Genomic DNA, 18,461 nt, shown 5'->3' with positions numbered 1-18,461 from the left:
CACGTCTTTGAGCGTGATAGTAATTTGAACAGTTGTCCTCTAGATGGCGCCCTCGAGCTTGTGTGGTCTTGACAATGGCTACAGGATAGGTGGGCACTAGGGACATCTGGGGACCTCGATGTAAAATTGGCTATTTTGTCCAAAATGTTTAAAAAAAAACATTGGAAAATTAAGTAATGTAAAGTATACATGATGTAAACATGCACAGTGTATCATTATCAGACCCAATCTATCCTTCAACTTCTTGTTTATGTCCCAAAATGACATACAGGTTGTGTAGCAATTTGTAGCAATTGTAGAATTATTAGACCTTAATTGTCGAATGTTTTAGCATGTTCTTTTTTTTTATCAGAATAGCCAATTCTACGTGCCCAGATCATTTCCCTAGTGCCCACCTATCCTGTTACCTTGACAATAACCTTACTTACATGTACAACAAAATGAGCCTTTTGTGATCAATCATCTGAAATATAAGGCCTCTTTTTTTTTTTACACCATTGCACAGAAGCTAGTGGTTTGGTTTGGTTTTAGACGCAATCATTTGAACTATCTATTTCAAATTTAGAAGCAGCAGAGCAGAGGATTGCATGGGGAAAAGTTAAAGGTGGTGTTTAAAGAGTGTGTGTGTGTGTGTGTGTGTGTTGTGTGTGTGTGTGTGTGTGTGTGTGTGTGTGTGTGTGTGTGTGTGTGTGTGTGTGTGTGTGTGTGCGCGGACTACTGATATTCCGATTATAGTAATCATTGCTATATAGAGTGTTTGTTCAGTAACAAGTTGTTACTGACAACTTGGGTCGCTCCATCTCCCCAGCTCTTTAGTAAACAGAATTTGGGACACTTATCCAATCAGGATAACAGATGAAGGAAAGTGTCAGGAGTTATTTGTGACAGAAGGGTACCAGCAAGAGTGAGAGGGAAGTATAAAACAGTACTAGTGAGACCATGCCATTCTGCATGGCTTTATTCTGCATGGCTTTGAAGCGGTGGTACTGACAAAGACAGGAGGCAGAGCTGGAGCTGGCAGAATTGAGGATGCTACGATTCTCATTGACAAGGTAGGACATGATCAGAAAGGTGGACATGTGAAAAGGAGGGATGAGGTAAGAGGAGAAGCAAGAGAGGTGAGGTTGAGATGGTTTGGACATGTGAAAAGGAGGGATGAAGGGTACATTGCGAGAATGATGCTGAAGATGGAGCTACCAGGTTAAAGCATTTTCATGCACCACCTTCAACTATGTAGCCTACTAGGACAGCCCCTTATAAAAAAAAGAATAATGAAATGTTTCTTTTAACACACTTAGTTTTTTGTTGACTCTAAGCCTGAATCATAGGCCTGAAGCTCTTGCCTATGACTATGACTTTGAGGGTGATTTTCAGTTGATTTAATGCCCAAAAGTTCCCAACCAGGAGGTTACAGACACAACTACAGAAACCATGCCAGCAGGTCCTGATATTAAGCTACTGTTACTTGGAAGAAATCCTAGATGTAAGCCAACTATTTGTGATCAAATCCACACTGCAGCTGCAGATTAGTAACAAGGAATAGCATTAAGTGTTGTGAACACTACGTTGAAGGGCTTCTCTTTCAACACCAGAGTTCTACTTTCATAAAATCTTGTCACACACACACACACACACACACACACACACACACACACACACACACACACACACACACACACACACACACACACACACACACACACACACACACACACACACACACACACACACACACACACACACACACACACACACACACACACACACACACACACACACACACTTATTGTAAGTCGGCATGTTATATTTTGATGGTCCTATACATTTTGTATATGTGTGCTGAGAAGAAGTGGGGGTGGGGTGGGGGATTGGATCAAAGAAAGGCATGCCATTAGTTGTTTGCAGGTAAAGCAATCTAAATACATGAATGATTATGGGGCTATCTCCTGTCCTTTCAAACTGTTATCTTCTGTCCTTTCAAAGTGGAGAGGCTGAGTGAGGAGGGGGGATGGGATGAAGTGGCTCACACTCTCTGTCAGAGGGGGAGGTCAGTTTTTGGTGTTTTGTGGGGGAAGGGGCACAAACATACCCCCCCCCCCCCTTTGGTCTATGTGGAATGTAATTGAGGCTCTCTCACTTATGCGCACATACATACACATAAAATAATCACGCACAACAGGAATGTACAAAGCTTCCTGTTTAGTGTTGTTTCTGTTATGAAGATATCTCAATATGTCATGTGTCATTATTATTAAAGCTTCACATAGAAGCTGACAAATGACCTAACATTCTTTATTGATTTGTACTCAATCATGCCTGCATCAAGTGACCCATATGTCAGTCGTGTGCTGATTGGTTATCAATGTAGAGTAACTTAACAATTACAAGAATGACATGTCCATTGCCAATAAACGGGCATTTTCTATGAATATGAGTATTAAAAAGCTTCTGCCAAAGGTAATGAACTTCACTGGATTTCTCAACAACTCTCCATTCAAGACAATGCTTCCCAAAGGTTTTGAGCTAAACTTTTTTTTTTTTATGTCCACCTCAACTCTGTCATTTGTTCCATTCCCCTTTTCGTTTTTCCACCTCAAACCTTTTGGTACTGATTGTGGATAGAATTATGTCCAGACAGGAAAGAGCAAGTAAGGAGCTAATTACCTAGTATTTTACACCGCCTCCTCTCCCTCTCAAACCCAGTAACTCCCCCATCCCCCCTCTCCTCCTCATGCCCTCCCTCCATCTTTGGCCCTCCTCACTCCTTCCCCAGCAGTTGAAATTCTACACTAGTGTGCCTACGAGATCACCATGGAGACAGTTTCTTCCATCGTCCATGGCTCCCCACAATCTCCTGTTGGTTTGCCAGGGCACGCACCTTTATAGGTTCAGTAACTTCAGATACTGTCAATTGGACCAAAACAAGAATTACTTACTAGGCTATGCTACTGTGCATAAAGTGCACACAATACTTGCATGTCAATAGCAAGCATCATGTTTCATAGCTGACATAAGAATCATAACTGTGAAAGTGAGTGTTGGGAGTAATTCATTATTTTATTTTGTTCATACCAAACAAACACTTCTGTTTTGACACTGTACAATTAACTGTATGTTTTCAAATGTTGCAACTGAACAAATATATTTATAGAAAAAGAAACCTATAAGTCTATCTCTATAAGAAAATAATAACATATCAGGCAATATAGTAGTATAGGCAATATAGTAGCCTAATAATGTATGTGTGTGTGTGTGTGTGTGTGTGTGTGTGTGTGTGTGTGTGTGTGTGTGTGTGTGTGTGTGTGGGGGGGGGGGGGGGGGGGGTGCTTGATACGTGATAGGATATTTGTTTGAGTAGCCTATCATTGATTATTTGAATACAATTGTCCTAATAGGCATTGTATGGCTGCGACTCTTTGCATAACATATATTTTACACTGTAAACACATCCATGCGTTTTTTTTTTCTTCTTTTTTTTTTTTTTTTACTTCTGTCCCCTAATAATATCCTTGAATGCTGCTCATATCACCTATGGGTATTCGTGTACGTGTAGTTTATTTGCCGAACGAGTCGTTCGGTTTCGTTGAGGATCTAGGGTTGAATACAACTCCATTACCCAGAAGTCTAGTGGCTCCACTACAGGCTCGCTTCAGTGTTGCCATGTCCGCTTATTAGAAGCGACTTTGGGCTTGTTTTAGTAAAGTTGCTTGCGGTTTTTTGGGGCTTGTTAAAGGTGTAGTTGCTTATTTGGGCTACTTTCCTAAATGTTGTTTAAATCAGTGGTTCTCAAACATTTTCATGTAAAGGACCCCCAAAATTAACATGTATTTGCCCATTGGCCTCTATCTGAAAATATTTGGTGCCAGGGACCCCCCATAGAAGATTTGTGTATTTAAAATGTTTCAAAAACATTATTGTTTTTCAAAGTTTTTCTTTATAAATAGCAGATCTATAAGCTCACAACGTAAGCTTGTAGATCAGCTATTTTGAAATATCCTGGTTCAAAGTGTTCATGTGAAGTCACTTCATTTGGGCTTGTTTTCATAGACCTGGTTTCTTATTCCTCTCACAAGATCTGGCAACGCTGGCTCGCTTCTTGCGACTTGCGCTTTGGGGAGTGTTTCCCATTTAAACAAACACGGTCCTGACTGAAGATGGCGGAGAGTTTATAGAGGTGATAAAAGAAACTGGTCCTACTCAATGAAAACATCGAAGCCGGTGAGTTTTCTGCTATATTCGGTACCGTTTTGTTGAAACCTCCAAGTTCTTTGAACACTATTGTGTTTATTTGTTATTGCTGTGCATTTTTCCAGCGATGCAGTTAATGTGTCGCTCCGTTGCTGAACAGAGCTGTGTTTCTGTTTCTACCGCGACACAACGAACCACTGACGAGTGCCTATTTGTTGTGGAATGTTTGCGATTTGCTTTATTGCAACAACAAGGCATCATTTTGATATCTTCCTGATTGATATGTCCTTCTTATGTATTCTGGCGTTGGCGGTTGGTGGTTTAAATATATCTAATATAGCTTATATCTGCTTCAAAGTTGACTACTTAAACCCCAGCATCGGTATTGTGGGGAAAGCTTTCGCTGAAAATAGCAGATCGACAAGCTCACGCGTCGCATTGTGAGCTTGTCGATCGGAAATTATCGGCGAAAGCTTTCCCCACAATAACAGAAAACAGCAAAGGCACTAGTATTGAGCCCTGATGGACCCCAGTTACCCATATGGGGTTTAAGTGGTTAATTTGATAGATATGCTTTATGATCGGATGGGCTGCCTGCTGCTATGGACGAGACTATCACATAGGTGATCTCGTCTTATAAGCACATTTACATGTTAACTTTGAGAACCATATGGGTTTCCTTATCATCTTCTCCTCCCCGAAGACGTTTCTATCCACTTTTTCGTAGATTTGTTGCCCATTTGCTTTGTACCAGCAGCCAGTACTGTAGACTAGTAGCCGTGACCGCCGCGCGCACGAAATGTGTCGATGTGTTCACTGGCAACATACTTGACAAATAACAAACTGCTACATTGTAGCTCGCGGACCGCGAGCCACAATGTAGCAGTTTTGTTATTTGTGAAGTTTCCCGTGCAGAAATGTCAAGGTTTAACGTTACGATGTGACTGACTGACTGGCTGATGGCAACCCAACTTGAACTGGGTTGTTATTGCCTGAATTGTAAATGAGCCACACTGATGATCAGGCTGGCTCTAGTCTGGACAGTCAGTCCACATCGTTTATTGCTTTGATGTAGCAGTTTAATGTGTTGATCTGTGATCGATCGTGTGTGGTTACATGTTCATGTTTTGGCTGTTCTCTCTCTCTCTGTGTGTGTGTGTGTGTGTGTGTGTGTGTGTGTGTGTGTGTGTGTGTGTGTGTGTGTGTGTGTGTGTGTGTGTGTGTGTGTGTGTGTGTGTGTGTGTGTGAATGAATTGATGAATTGAATACACAGGACCCCAATGGAAACAAGCCATAGTGCTTTCTTGGGTTTAATCCTTTTTAGCATCCTTTTGTATAGAACTGTACGTTCTGTGTTTTTTGCAAACTGTTAATACAGTTTTCAATCAATCAATCAGACTGTATTTTACATGAAATACACCCAGCAGCTTTCAGGTAGGATTCTTACTCGTTGTCTCGTTCACTATGTGCGTGCCGTGCATGCATGCTGAACAGTCACTTTCTGAAACAGCGAGAGAACATTCTTTGAGAGCTTGCTCATGTATAGACAGACAGCGAAGAGGCAGGTTAGTCATTTAAATGAAACGATTGAGGTCTAGGTGTGCTGCCTGTCGCTCTCTTTGCCCGGAGGCATCCTTGCCAATACTTGCAGGCATCTACAGTGCTGCACTTATTCTTCTTGCCTATGACAAGCTAAAGCAGTCTAAAACGATGTAGCTATATTTTCTAGGGCTTAGTTTGTTCCAGGCATTTGTGTCAGTCGGCTGTCTTCTCTCTGATATATTTGGACGTGTTTATAATATAATTTTTCTATTTTACAACGCATGCCTGTGCCATTGCAGTAACATATAGGCTCATGTCTGGCATGAATTTCGGAATGGGTGCAGCTACTGAGAATGGAACATCAATCCCAAGGCGGGTAAATTTGTCTTTATTTTGGGTCTGATGGAATGTCATTACTCAAGCTTGTGTATGTGGTATTTTTGTAGGTGGCAGAATGACCACTGTGGGAACCCGTCCAATGAACTGCTTCTACTCATATTCTTGGCAAATGGAGCCCCCCTCTCTGTCCCTTTATCTCCCCCTTTCATTCTCCCTCACACAGGGTGTCAGGATGTGTTAACAATGAATCAATCTTTGAGGGGATTCTTTGACTGCAGATGGGGTGAAGAAGTGACTTGGATGCATGGCTTTTGGTCTTTGTCTGCCAGCCCCTATGCTCTCAATAATTCATTAACTTATCACTTTTTTTCTCATGGGATTGAAGAGAAGACTCTGTGGTGGCAGTTTACTGGGGTCAGAGCAGACCACCTGATTGATAATTAGTGGGTATTGATTTTGTGGTATTATTGATAACGGCTGCACATTGGTTTGAATGTAAAATAGAAACTTAATTCAAATGTTTGTAGATTGAAGAAGATTGGTCTAGCATTTCAACACACATTTTGTCTGACCAAACAATCAATCTAGAGTTCTGGTAAACAAGGCCCTAGCATATATTCTTAACTCTTAAATACGTTTAATACATAGTAAAATTCTGAGTGTTAATCTGTGTACAAATGCAACCAAATGGACCCACAGGGGTCACCAATTTTTGTGTGGCAGAGAGGCCACTTTTTGATAACTGTCTACACTCTGTCTTTGTCGAGCTGCATTTTTTGCCCCATTGATGTCTGAATAGATGGCATTCTTTCAGTGTGTCGTCAGGGTCTGTGTGCGTGTTGTCGAGAGAGGGAGAGGGAGTGAGAGAGTGAGATAATAAGTTTCGTTTCGAGTTAGCTGCCAATGATCACGAGGTATGTGTGTGTTTAATGTAACATTAATTGGTGGGCAGAGTATCGGTGGCTATGTGAGGAGTCCTGAAGACGTGGTGTGCTGAAAGGAAAGCCTGATTGTTTCCCTAATTGAAATATGATTCCTCTCCCTGTCGTACCTTTCTGTCAGGCTGCAAGACAAGAGGTGGGGGGTTGGTTGAATTGGAGTCCAAAACTAGAGTGACAGCTTCAAACTGCTCTGTGTTTTAGCTGTGTGTTTAAGAGGATTCAAACCGTTCTTGTGCAGACTACAAAATGTAAGAAATTAGAATACCTGTCACCATGTAAATCCCTTTTTTATAATGCAAACATTTCATACAGTTGTTTTGAGCAGAGCAGAGCAGAACGCACATCACATGCCAGTGCCCTGATGGTACTACTCAACAGGTATGTTTAGTTTAGCTGCCCACTCCTAAAAGGCTAAATATAGAAGCCTTTGCTCAACAAGATAGTTGTTTCAACTGTTGAAATATATTCACTGTAATGTTGCCTGAATAAGTGAAAGTGAGAGAATAAAAATGAGAGGGCCTGAATCTAGATTATTATTCACTATTTAGAGAAACCCAGCCAGCTGCATCGCTGTGGTCCAAGTCAGCCTGTGCAGTTTGGAGTCTGGCTGTATTTGAAGTCACATCTCATTCATTCCCTCGCTCCCCTCTTCTTCAACTCTGAGGTAATACCCAAATGCTAGGCTAGTTGAGCCATATGTGAGCCATGCACACGTCTGAAAGCCAAACGGGCAGCCTGAAGCAATCATTGCACCCAATTCCAGTTTATAACCAGCAAGCCTTTGGAAAAGTTCACTCTCTGCAGTCACTGCTGATTGGATGAAGTAAGGGTTTATTAGGGAAGGGGGGTGCCAAGAGCTTTGTCCCCCCCCTCTCTGCCCTTCCTCTTTAACTTCAACACCCCCTTTAACTTTCTCTCCCTCAGCTGAAGAATGCTCGTAAAATGGGTTCACCTGAACAAGCCAACTGCAGGGTAGCTCCCTGTCCCGGTTTTGCTACCATTGTAAAATGTTAGCAAGACGGTGTTTGTGTTTTGTTTAGGGCCCCTTTTTATAAAGTTTGGGGAGGGCAGAAAGGGAGGGTGAAGAAAAAAAAAGTTTGGTTAGTGAGATAAATGTTGCCAGATGCGCGCTCTCTCTCTCTCTGGTCTGAAAAAAAGGACAAGAGAAAACCTGTGAGCATGTCTTTTCTGGATGAACTTCTCAACTACTACAGTGGCCACCTTGCTTTCATTTTGCCCTCCCTTCCTGCCTACATTTTGCCCACCCTCTTCCTGCCCTGTGTTTGCCCTGCCTCCGCCCCCTTCAGTGTGGAGCAAAGTCGACTCTTGAGTGACACAGAATTCCAGGTTCGAAGCGAGAGGCCCCTGCTATTCTGGGTCGAGGAGACAAGTGGGCTCCAGATTTACTACAGTGCGCCGTCAACACCGGCTAGGAACGTTTCAGCTAATTTATGCTAGCCTAGTACCCCCCCCCCTTCCAAACTATTTTATATTTCTTAATTGAGAACCCCCCTAAACTGAATGAAGTGGAAAATGTTCCTCCTGACATTTACTTCTGTTGACTGTGCACAGCGACGTCACTCCTGTTCATGTGGTCAGTTGTTAAGGCAACGCTCCTAGCAAAGAGGCGCTCATCTGATCCCTGTCATTGTCCCTATTAAAGAGCTGAGCTGACACTTGGGTAACAATGATGTTGTATCATTCCAAACTTGATGTTGACGATAGTGGAGTTTAATTGCCAAAACATCACACCGCAAATAATAGCTGTCAATCTAGTCCAAAATGACGTTAATATTGGGCAAGCAACTGCGTTTTTCACTTTGGATTATTTCTCACCAGGCATATACATATGCGGCATGCCCCCTCTTCAATGTGAAATATTATTGTCCCAAGTCTCGGGCAGCGTTATTGTGGCATAACCCATGTGGTTTTATGAAAGCTGATTTTAATTTAGATATTGGTTTAAGCAAGGAAGGGTCATTTGAATGCTTGAAAGTCCCAAAAGGGCAGCAGTCAGTCACATGAGCAGTCCAGCGGGCACTTTTGTATCAGCACACAAAACTTTGACATGTTCATGAATGCTGTTAACACAGATGAACAGAAACGGGCATATTCAGGCATAAATTCATGTTATTACAGTAGTAGTATCCACTTCTGTGTTCCTTGTGTCATGTTTCACAGTACAACAACAGGTGTACGACAACATTTTTGTGTCCATAAATGATACAAGTTCCTAGTGGCTAGAGTTACTTCTTGGGCACATAGCATGTATTTGGAATGTTCAAAAATAAATAAATATAATATCTTAAAATAGGCCTAATTCTTAAAAATAAAAAAATAAATCACTTGATGCAATGACATGTTACTGACAAAACCAGAAATCAGGATCCAGGGGCTCAATTTAAAGTCTGTGGGGGCAGCATATTCAGGCTGGCCATTATTCATAATAGAAACTTCACAACATCTCAATGCCTGTCAGATAAAAGCATATAGGGACACTTATCAGCTGGAGCAAAGTTCTGGCTAAAGTTGTTCCCTAAACTGTAAACATATGCAAATGGCTGTCACTCACAATTATCTCGTCCAATATGTTCTTTTTAAGGACATGTGACCCATGATGGCCTTTTATGGAACACTCACTTCTTTCCATGCAGCTGAACACGTTGCCTCAAGGAAGCAAGTGAGGATACGTTTCAACCTCTGGACAGTGTTCAAGGAACTCCTGTCATAAGACCATTAGCTTTCACCATGTATTGTAGGAGTTGATATTGACACAAAGGCTGCAGCCACTCATTGATTTATCAATAATCACGTAAAATGATGATTATTTTTTCAATGTTTGAATAACGTTTTTAAGTTCAACATTCTGTGCAATTTTTTTCCCCTTTTAGTTCTTCAAACACTCCGGTCCTGATAGTAACTGTTGACGAGCAGAGAACTGCACAGTTTTTGCAATGTGATGATCCTAACGACCTGCATTACTGAGTGCTGCCATGCTGCTAGTGTGAGTAAGGAAAATGCCATCTGGTGTGGCAACATTTCTAGAAGTTGGAGGGCAATAAATTACCTGTTGACAGGCAACAACACTGATGTTGTGGAATACATGTGTGTTAAATTAGAATAACAGCAAATAGATATTTATCAATCTTTTTGACCCTATTCATCAATTCTCAAATTTGCTTATCGAGCCCCCCTAATTGATCAAGTAGGCAGATATTAAAAGAATGCCTGAACGGCGGCCTCGTATCTTTTTCCTGTGGATGTAAGCTGTTGGTGACCTGAACACGGTCAGCTCCTACCACAGCGCCTGCAGGCCTTCTCGTGGTGCTTTGTTGTGCGAGGGACTTGATTAGCCGTGCACGCTTAATCACCCAGCAGATGGAGCAGAGCACAGCGCCACAGAGACGTAAACAAACCCGCAGTTGGATTATGGCTCAGGACGTGTGCGCATGTGTCCAGTCAGACTGAGTGACTCTGATTTGATTCTGAAATGATTCCTGAGCGTTCGGCCGCCCGCCTAGCATAGTACGCCCTCCCTCCCCCTCTCCTCCCTTCTCTCTCTCTCGCTGTCTGTCTTCCACCGTCGTTGGCTTTCGGTCTGTCTTGTCTTTCAACACTTGGTCTTTGTGACCCCTGTATCCAGCTTGTCCTCATAAGTCATTTAAACACGCTTTTAATAGTGTTAACCTGAATCTGGGCGGCATGTGGTGGGAAGAATACATGCATGGCCCTGCGGGGAGAATAGAGAGAACCCATCCACTTAAGAACGATTTAAAGTGATATGGATATTTATTTTATTTTTATTTTTTTGTTTTTATTTTGAGTTTGCTCGTGGAGTAAACATTTAATTTGTTTAAAAATGTAATCTGTAAAAAATAAATACATAGAAATCTTCGCCAATCCTTAAGATTTTGAGGATTCAGATAGCTTTTCAGTATTTCCCTCTTTTTTTATATGAAGAGCACTGGCTTGGGTATGTTTACACAAACTCGTTATGTTTCATTTCAATGCTTGATTATAGCGTGTAAGTATCTGCAGTCCTCTTTCATACGGCTCCCCATACCTCGCTCCTGGAATCTCTTTCACCTAAGTTCTGTCAACAAGTGAAACTGGCCAGTTGGGGGGGGAAAAAAAGAAAAGGAAAAAGAGTAGAAGGGGAAAATGGAGAGGAGGGGAGGGATCTAGTTGTGAAACTGGCGTCAGACCCTCCTTTTGAGTGGAATTCTTCACTGGGGTCAGAGTTCAGGCCGCCGCAGCGTGGCGCTGCGATTGGCTGAGGAAAGGTGAAACAAAAACCACAGTAAACTTTTGACCCCAGCGCAGGAGCTTGGCAGGAACGCCCAGCCCCTGCTCTGGCTGGGTGGAACAGAGCCTGCTCTCTTCCTGTGTTTACTCCGCCAATCCAGCAGGGACGGAGAGAGGGAGGGAGGGGGATGGAGCAGGGAGGGCGGGCGGGAGAGAGGGAAGGGAGAGGGCGAGCGAGCAAGAGGGGGAAAATCATTGCAAAGAGTTGCGTTGCATTCTGAAAATGAATAGTGGCCTTCTCTTTTTTTGTGACACAGTTGAAGCATGCACACAAAGACGGTTACTGTAGACGGTGAACCTTTGTACATGTATCCATGATGTCGATATGAGGTCTATTTTATTTCCGATATCTCCAAGTGTTTACAATGGCTGGCATCTTCACGCCAAATTGACCATGGTTAGATTAGATTGGCTTTCTCCACTGCCTCTGCAGATAGAAGATGTGTGTTGTGTTATCAGACTGGGCAGCATGGAGGCTGATCAGGCCTGGCGCTCTGACTCGCCAGATAAAAGGCTGTTGTAGCCATTGATTAATTAACTCATTTCCATAATATTAGCCTTGTGAGATCACACAGCCTTTCACAATGGGTTTGGTCACAGCCTCAGTGTTCCGTGGAAGATGCCGTGTTTATTGGGGTGGTCAAATCATATCTGCACAGCTCCCACATAAACACACATAGCGCTTCTAGAGGATGAAGGCATCACTGGAAGGGATGTGTGGCTTTATGCAGCTCTGTGAGTGTGTGTAGGTGAGTCTGTATGCGTGCTTGCGCGATTCCTGTCCTGCCCCTCTTGGCTCTTTGTCTGTATTAATGATGGATCGTGGTGGAAGATGCATGCAGGACACACACACACACACACACACACACACACACACACACACACACACACACACACACACACACACACACACACACACACACACACACACACACACACACAGAGGAATCTGTCATCTCTTTGTCTGCACCTTCATTTATTTTCCCTGGTTTTTCTGCACGCTGCAGTTTGTGTGAGAAAAATGGGGAGATGCACACAGCCTGTCTGAGCTAGTGCGTGTGCGTGCACATTGGGTGGATTGCTAAGGGGTGGGGGATGTTTTCTTGAGGAAAAGGCAATGCTCTGAGAGCATTTTCCCCTCTGCTTTGCTTTGAACTACCTTCTCTCCCTCACCACCTTCATCCATATGTAAGCTGTGTGTGTGTGTAGGGAGGGATACTGGTACAACAAAATGGTGTTTTTATCTAGACAATGTTTGCTGTGTGTGTGAGAGGGAGAGTGTTCTTAAGGAACCTCTCAGTACATTTTTACAATTTTGCTAAATAAATTCACATTCAGTGGTTGTGGACCGCATAGGACCTTTTAATTCAATTAATTTAAAAGGTAAAGGTTTAATTAAACCAAGGGCAGGGAGAGGAGAGACTGAAAGATGGGAGTCTGATTCAAACCCGGGTCAGTCCTTGTGCTCACAAGGAGCACATGTACTGGCTTAGCCACCAGGCACCCTTCTTGCCTTACTTTATAATGTATAGTTATAAAATCCTGTCTAATGGTTTAAAGCTTTACGTTTCTGGATAGTCAGCATGACTTCATCCTACTATAAAATGAACATTTTTCTCCCCAGTGGGTTGAACAATCGATCTGAACTTGCACACGGGCATTGACCATTGGCATATGCAGGGAGTCAGGATGTCGATTTTTTTTTTTTTACTTTCCCCCAATTTACGACGAATCAGCAGATGTGTGACGTGACTCAGCAGCTGTTGTGCACATTTGCACTTGTATACAATAAATTGCCTTTGTGTTTGTCAATCATTTTCATCAGTGAAATGACAGCAGCATTTAGCATCACAGTACGAGCTGAGCAGTGTATCAATAAAGCTGTGATCTAGCAGCACTGAGGCCCTCATAACCTGTGGAATTGAATCTTGCATATCGTCGCTGTCGAGTTGAAACCATGTATGTCCAAAACCGTTACTTTTCAGGAAATGGAACGAAAAGCTATTTGGAAGATCACATTTTATGCATATGAGTTTGTTCAAATGACATCAGATTCACATCATATCTCCTACTTTAGTTAGACCTTTAATGGCCCAGAGATAGAAACCCTGGTCTGATACGACGGTAGGTACCTACCTACCTACTCCTAGTTAAAATTGGTCTGCCTGACACTCTTATACGACACATTGGGCCATTAAGTAATGAAATAACATAAAATATTGAAATATAGATATACAAGGTTTCTGCCCGACAGTGACAATATATTTATTTCTCCAATGCTTTGCTGACACCAATAAGACAGTGAGGTCTCTAGCTCTCGCATCTCCGCTTCTCCTCTAGACCAGAGGTCGATGAATTAGGGTCCTTGAGGGGGTTCCAGAGGTCCCCTGCAAACTGACTGATGGTTAGGAACCAAATGGACATTTACAGACAGGTCTGTAATTCCGAGGGTAAACAAATGGAACCAAATGGACATGTAAGGGTCCATTTGGTTCATTTTACGCTCTCAGATTAAAACAATCATTTTAACAGTGCAGAATCTAAACTGCAGATTCGGGTCCCAGATATTAGAATCATATCAAATGGCCTGTCTGTGGCCTAATGCATATCCAACTGGTGGCTCTTGAAATGGAAAAAGAATTGAGAATCACTGCTCTATATCTTCTCTCCCGCACTGCGTCACCATGGTTGGTTGTTGAAAGGTGTGCTTTACACCAACACAAGCAGTCTCCCCATGGGAATTTAATAGTGACTGTAAACTGTAGCTTTTGTTCTCTGAGGCTCAGGCATTTATTTCACATGAAAGGCTGTGTCTTGAGCTTCGGGGATGGTGAAAAGGGCAGAAGAATTGGGTGAAATGGAAATTGTGTAGGTACATTTTCTGACTTTTCTGTGATCTGTCTGTAATCTATGTTTAGGATAGGATGTTGTTAACCAAATTGACCAGTTGAGCTCAGTTAGGCCTGATTTTGGTATTAGGTTTGATTTGATTGCATATTCACATGGAGGTAAAAGTAATATTGATGATGAGTCCACTGTGTGTGTGTGTGTGTGTGTGTGTGTGTGTGTGTGTGTGTGTGTGTGCGCGTGCGTGCGTGCGTGCGTGTGCGGCTGGAATTTCAGAGCTGCCAGCACGCTTCAGGATGGATAATGGAGGCTTTCTTACACTTTTTACTGCTCAAGTTTTTAGAAGTCTGCACATGTACACACATGCTTGGCATATGTCCTCCTCCCCACTAGAAAAAACCTGCGTCCCATTGTGCATCGACCATCTCCGTCTCACCCATTATTCCTCCCAGGCCCAGCTCTCGGTCCCGCTTGTTCATCAGAATCATGTGCAGGTCTGGAGTGAAAACAGCCACCAGGCACCAGTGTCTACACAACAATGGCTGTCCGCTCCAACTTTGGCTTTGATATAACGCAGGTTATAATAGTTCTCGAGCGAAGACAATGTCAACACTCGAGCCTGGCATGAACACTTAATGTGCCAGTGCTGGCGGGACAGCTCTTTGAAGAAAAACAGGAAGTCATTCTCTCCTCTTGTTTCCTCTTTGCACTTGATGTTCTAAACTCCAGCAGAACCTTTTGTTGCTTTATTGCCGTGTGTGTGTGTGTGTGTGTGTGTGTGTGTGTGTGTGTGTGTGTGTGTGTGTGTGTGTGTGTGTGTTCAAGGATTCATGAGCCACCCCTAATTGTCTCCAATAGCCTGTATCTGCCGCCATTTTTAAAGTTAGTAAGGTTTGTGTTTTAATGTAATTGTCTCTATCTACACCTCTTGCTTTAGAATAAGGGCCTATGCATCTTGTATGTTTTGGTGTGTGTGTGTGTGTGTGTGTGTGTGTGTGTGTGTGTGTGTGTGATCTTTGTTTTGGGTGGGCCGGTGTTTGTTGTCGGGCCTGTGGGTCGTCCTCTCAGGGAGCTCAGATTGCAGGCTTTATTTCAGGCTCGGCTGGAATGTCCTCACTATTCTGGTCCTGACTGAGTGACAGTGTTGCCACATTTTGCGAGAGAAATAAGCAAACCAGGTCTATTTAAACCTATATACATCGGCTATTTGAGGATAGCCGATCTACAAGCTCACAACGTGCCGCCATGTGACAACGCGCCGCCATTCGACACGTTGTGAGCTTGTAGATCTGCTATTTTCAAACAAATCTTGGAGAAAAAACATTTTTTTTAATATTTTTCAAAACACAAATACATTTTGGAGTCCTTGACATGTTTGAGAACCATTGGTTTTAAACAACACTAGGAAACAAATCGAAATAAGTAACTACATTTTACAAACGAGCCCAAAAACCCACAACTACCAATAATCTACAAGCAGAAAAAACGGCCCAAAGTCACTTATAATAAGGGGACATGGCAACACTGCTGAGTGAGCGACACTGCTGCAGCTCTGGGACTCAACCCAGCACACGGCCCTCCCCCTTCTCTCTCATTCCACCTCCTCCCTTTATTCCACGACTAGATCTGCATTGACTCCTCTTCACCTCTTCTTCCCCTCCCTGTACCTCTCCGGCTTTGCTCTGGATTCCACCTCATTTATTTCTTTGACCGCTTTCAACCTGGTGTCCCTATTTTGGGCATGTCATCATTACAGGCGAAAATTGTAAAAATTAAATAAATACAATTCGCAGAAATAGGGCTTAAGTGGTGTGCAATAGTGCAATATCCATTGGCAAAAGGCAGCAAGGCATTTGGAAATTAATGAGTCTTGTGTACCAATAAAGTGCCTAGAAACTGTGTGTGTGTGTGTGTGTGCGTGCTTCTTATGTGTGTCAGTTCTCTCTTGGTTGACTGATCCAGTGTAGTTCATGTTGAGCACGTTGTTCCATGTTGTCTCACTTGACTTTTATTTGTCTGAAGGACGAATTGTGGATTCTTCTGCCATTGATGGCATGAGGCACGCTGTGTCCGTTTAATTATTCAGCTGCAGCTTTAGCTCGGTAGCAGGGGCCTCTGGTGTGATCTGTGTGGAGGAAAATCTCTCACACACACACACACACACACACACACACACACACACACACTGTCCAACATCATGTAGCGTAGTATGAAGGCATAACAGTGATAACACTATATGTGTGTGTGTGTTATCGTCATGTATAATAATATACTATAAATGTGCTAAATCTTCGTGTATGTGCGTGAGGTAAAGTAAGTCGGATCGGTGGTTGTCCAGGACCGCCGATCTGACCCATATGACCATTTATGGGCATCTCTCCATATGTAGGCATAAAGGGGACGAGACGGACAGATACATAGATCTCCATGTATGGGCATAAAAGGGACACAGACAGACAAGAGACGTACAACGGATACTCTGATAATGGGTACAACGAGTATTGCATAACCCGGTGGGGCGTGCAGCCAACCTGCATCGTTCCTAACAACGCGTCACATCGTGATTATATATCAGATCTACAAGCTAACAACAGCCACACTACAGTGCGACATGCCTAATTTATGCTCCGTCGTATTATGGTGTCCTGCACCCGAAACTAGCTGATCTACAAGTTGTTTGTAGATGTTTGTAGATGTTTGGACACGGTCATTGTACAAAGTATAAATCAGGCTAATTGAATTACGCTTTAGTCTATAATCTATCTATACATTCCCATTCACAGTATCTGTGTGTGTCTGTCTGTCTGTCTTGGGGATAACTTGGGCGCCGTCCGACCGATTGACCTCAAACTTAGTGTGTGTCCTATATGACCCGGGGGTGTGAAGTGGAGAGTTGTCCGACCGAATTTGGTCGGACTAACAGTTACCAAGGACAACAATTGTCTGTATCTGTATGTCATCAAGTCTGTGGAGGTCTCACGGAATCGCTGTGTGTTTGGCTTCCCTGATTGGCCAACCCACACCGTCAGCTTCACTGATTGGTTGAGCTTCTTTGCATCATGTTTGTGCTGCGTCACCAGTATAAGTGATAGCGTGTACAAGCTCCTTTCGCCTACGCGAATACACAACATCGGCAGTTCTGGATGACATCAGGGATCCCTGCTTATCCATATTCAGCCCATTGGTCCTATGGTAGTGGATGCTGTACTGTGTACTCTGAGAAGCAACAGGTATTCTGACAAGTACAACAGGTATTGCAAAGTATTCCCTCCCATCATGCACCGTTCCTGACCGGCATCGTTCCTGAGTAGGCCAGTGCCCACGGGTACCGCACTGGATACTCTTAACAACGGCGTCGGGTACAGCAAGTACTCAATGGGTATTGCATAACCGGGTGGGGCATGCATTCCCAACTTGCATCATTCCCGATTTACATCGTTCCCGACTGACGTGGTGCCAGAGTAGGCCCTAGATTATTTCATTTGCAATGGTATGGGCCCTGTCAGTGCTGTAGAGAATGAAGGCCCCTGCCTGCAAGGAAACAGAGTCTACAGTATGCATTTGTGGGATGTTTATACCAGTTATTGTCAAACATTTTTATGTCAAGGACCCCCAAAATGTATGTGTTTGCCCACAGACCCCCATTTGACAAGACGTTGTGCCAGGGACCCCATAAGAGATTTGTCAACATTTTGTGCTGATCTACACATGCTCACAGCGCGAAGCATCGTGTTGTGAGAGACGTGGGTTCAAATCTGGGGTTGAAGAGTGAAGTTACATAGTGCAGCTTTAAGTGTTTAAACTGTTCCTCGTTTTGTTGGAGACCCCTTGGATCCTCCCAAGGACCCCTGAGGGTTCCCGGACCCCACATTGAGAACCAGTGGTTTATGCTATTGTAGTTTTCCTAAATTTAGATTACAAATAAAATGTCTATATATCGCCTTGCTTACACTATCACAATATATTGCAATATATTGAAAGGTGACCCTGGCCTGTATCATTATGCGTATCATATAACCAGCTTCTTGCCCTAGTGGTTGTTGTAATAACTTAGTAGTACTGGTAAGATGACTGTGGGGCCAGTACGTAACCAGAGACCCCAACTTTGGGTTCAGGCCATGACAATGTTTGAATCAAACCACTGTCATAATATCAGAAAAGCACCTACATTTTCATTCCCTTCACTGTATTAGCTACATTCAGTGTTTTTAAATGCCGGGGTCACAGAGATTTTCTGAACTCCCTGTGGGGTCACCTTCCTAGCAGATTGATTAGAACCCCTATTCTAGAGAGGCATAG

At 43.1% G+C, this 18,461-nt stretch overlaps 1 protein-coding gene across 2 annotated transcripts in view; it reads left to right on the top strand.

Moving 5' to 3' along the window:
- Positions 1 to 4,127: 4,127 nt before the first annotated feature.
- ncoa3 (nuclear receptor coactivator 3) overlaps positions 4,128 to 18,461 on the top strand; it is a 35,526-nt gene continuing 21,192 nt past the window's right edge. For both annotated transcript variants that reach the window (XM_084063057.1, XM_084063056.1), the window contains exon 1: positions 4,128 to 4,218. The gene's annotated coding sequence lies outside the window, so the exon portion shown is untranslated. The remainder of the gene's footprint in view (positions 4,219 to 18,461) is intronic.

This window comes from Gymnoscopelus microlampas (genome assembly GCF_963454915.1).
Source record: "Gymnoscopelus microlampas genome assembly, chromosome: 7".
NCBI lineage: Eukaryota > Metazoa > Chordata > Actinopteri > Myctophiformes > Myctophidae > Gymnoscopelus > Gymnoscopelus microlampas.
This window is presented reverse-complemented; position numbering and strand designations above follow the sequence as displayed.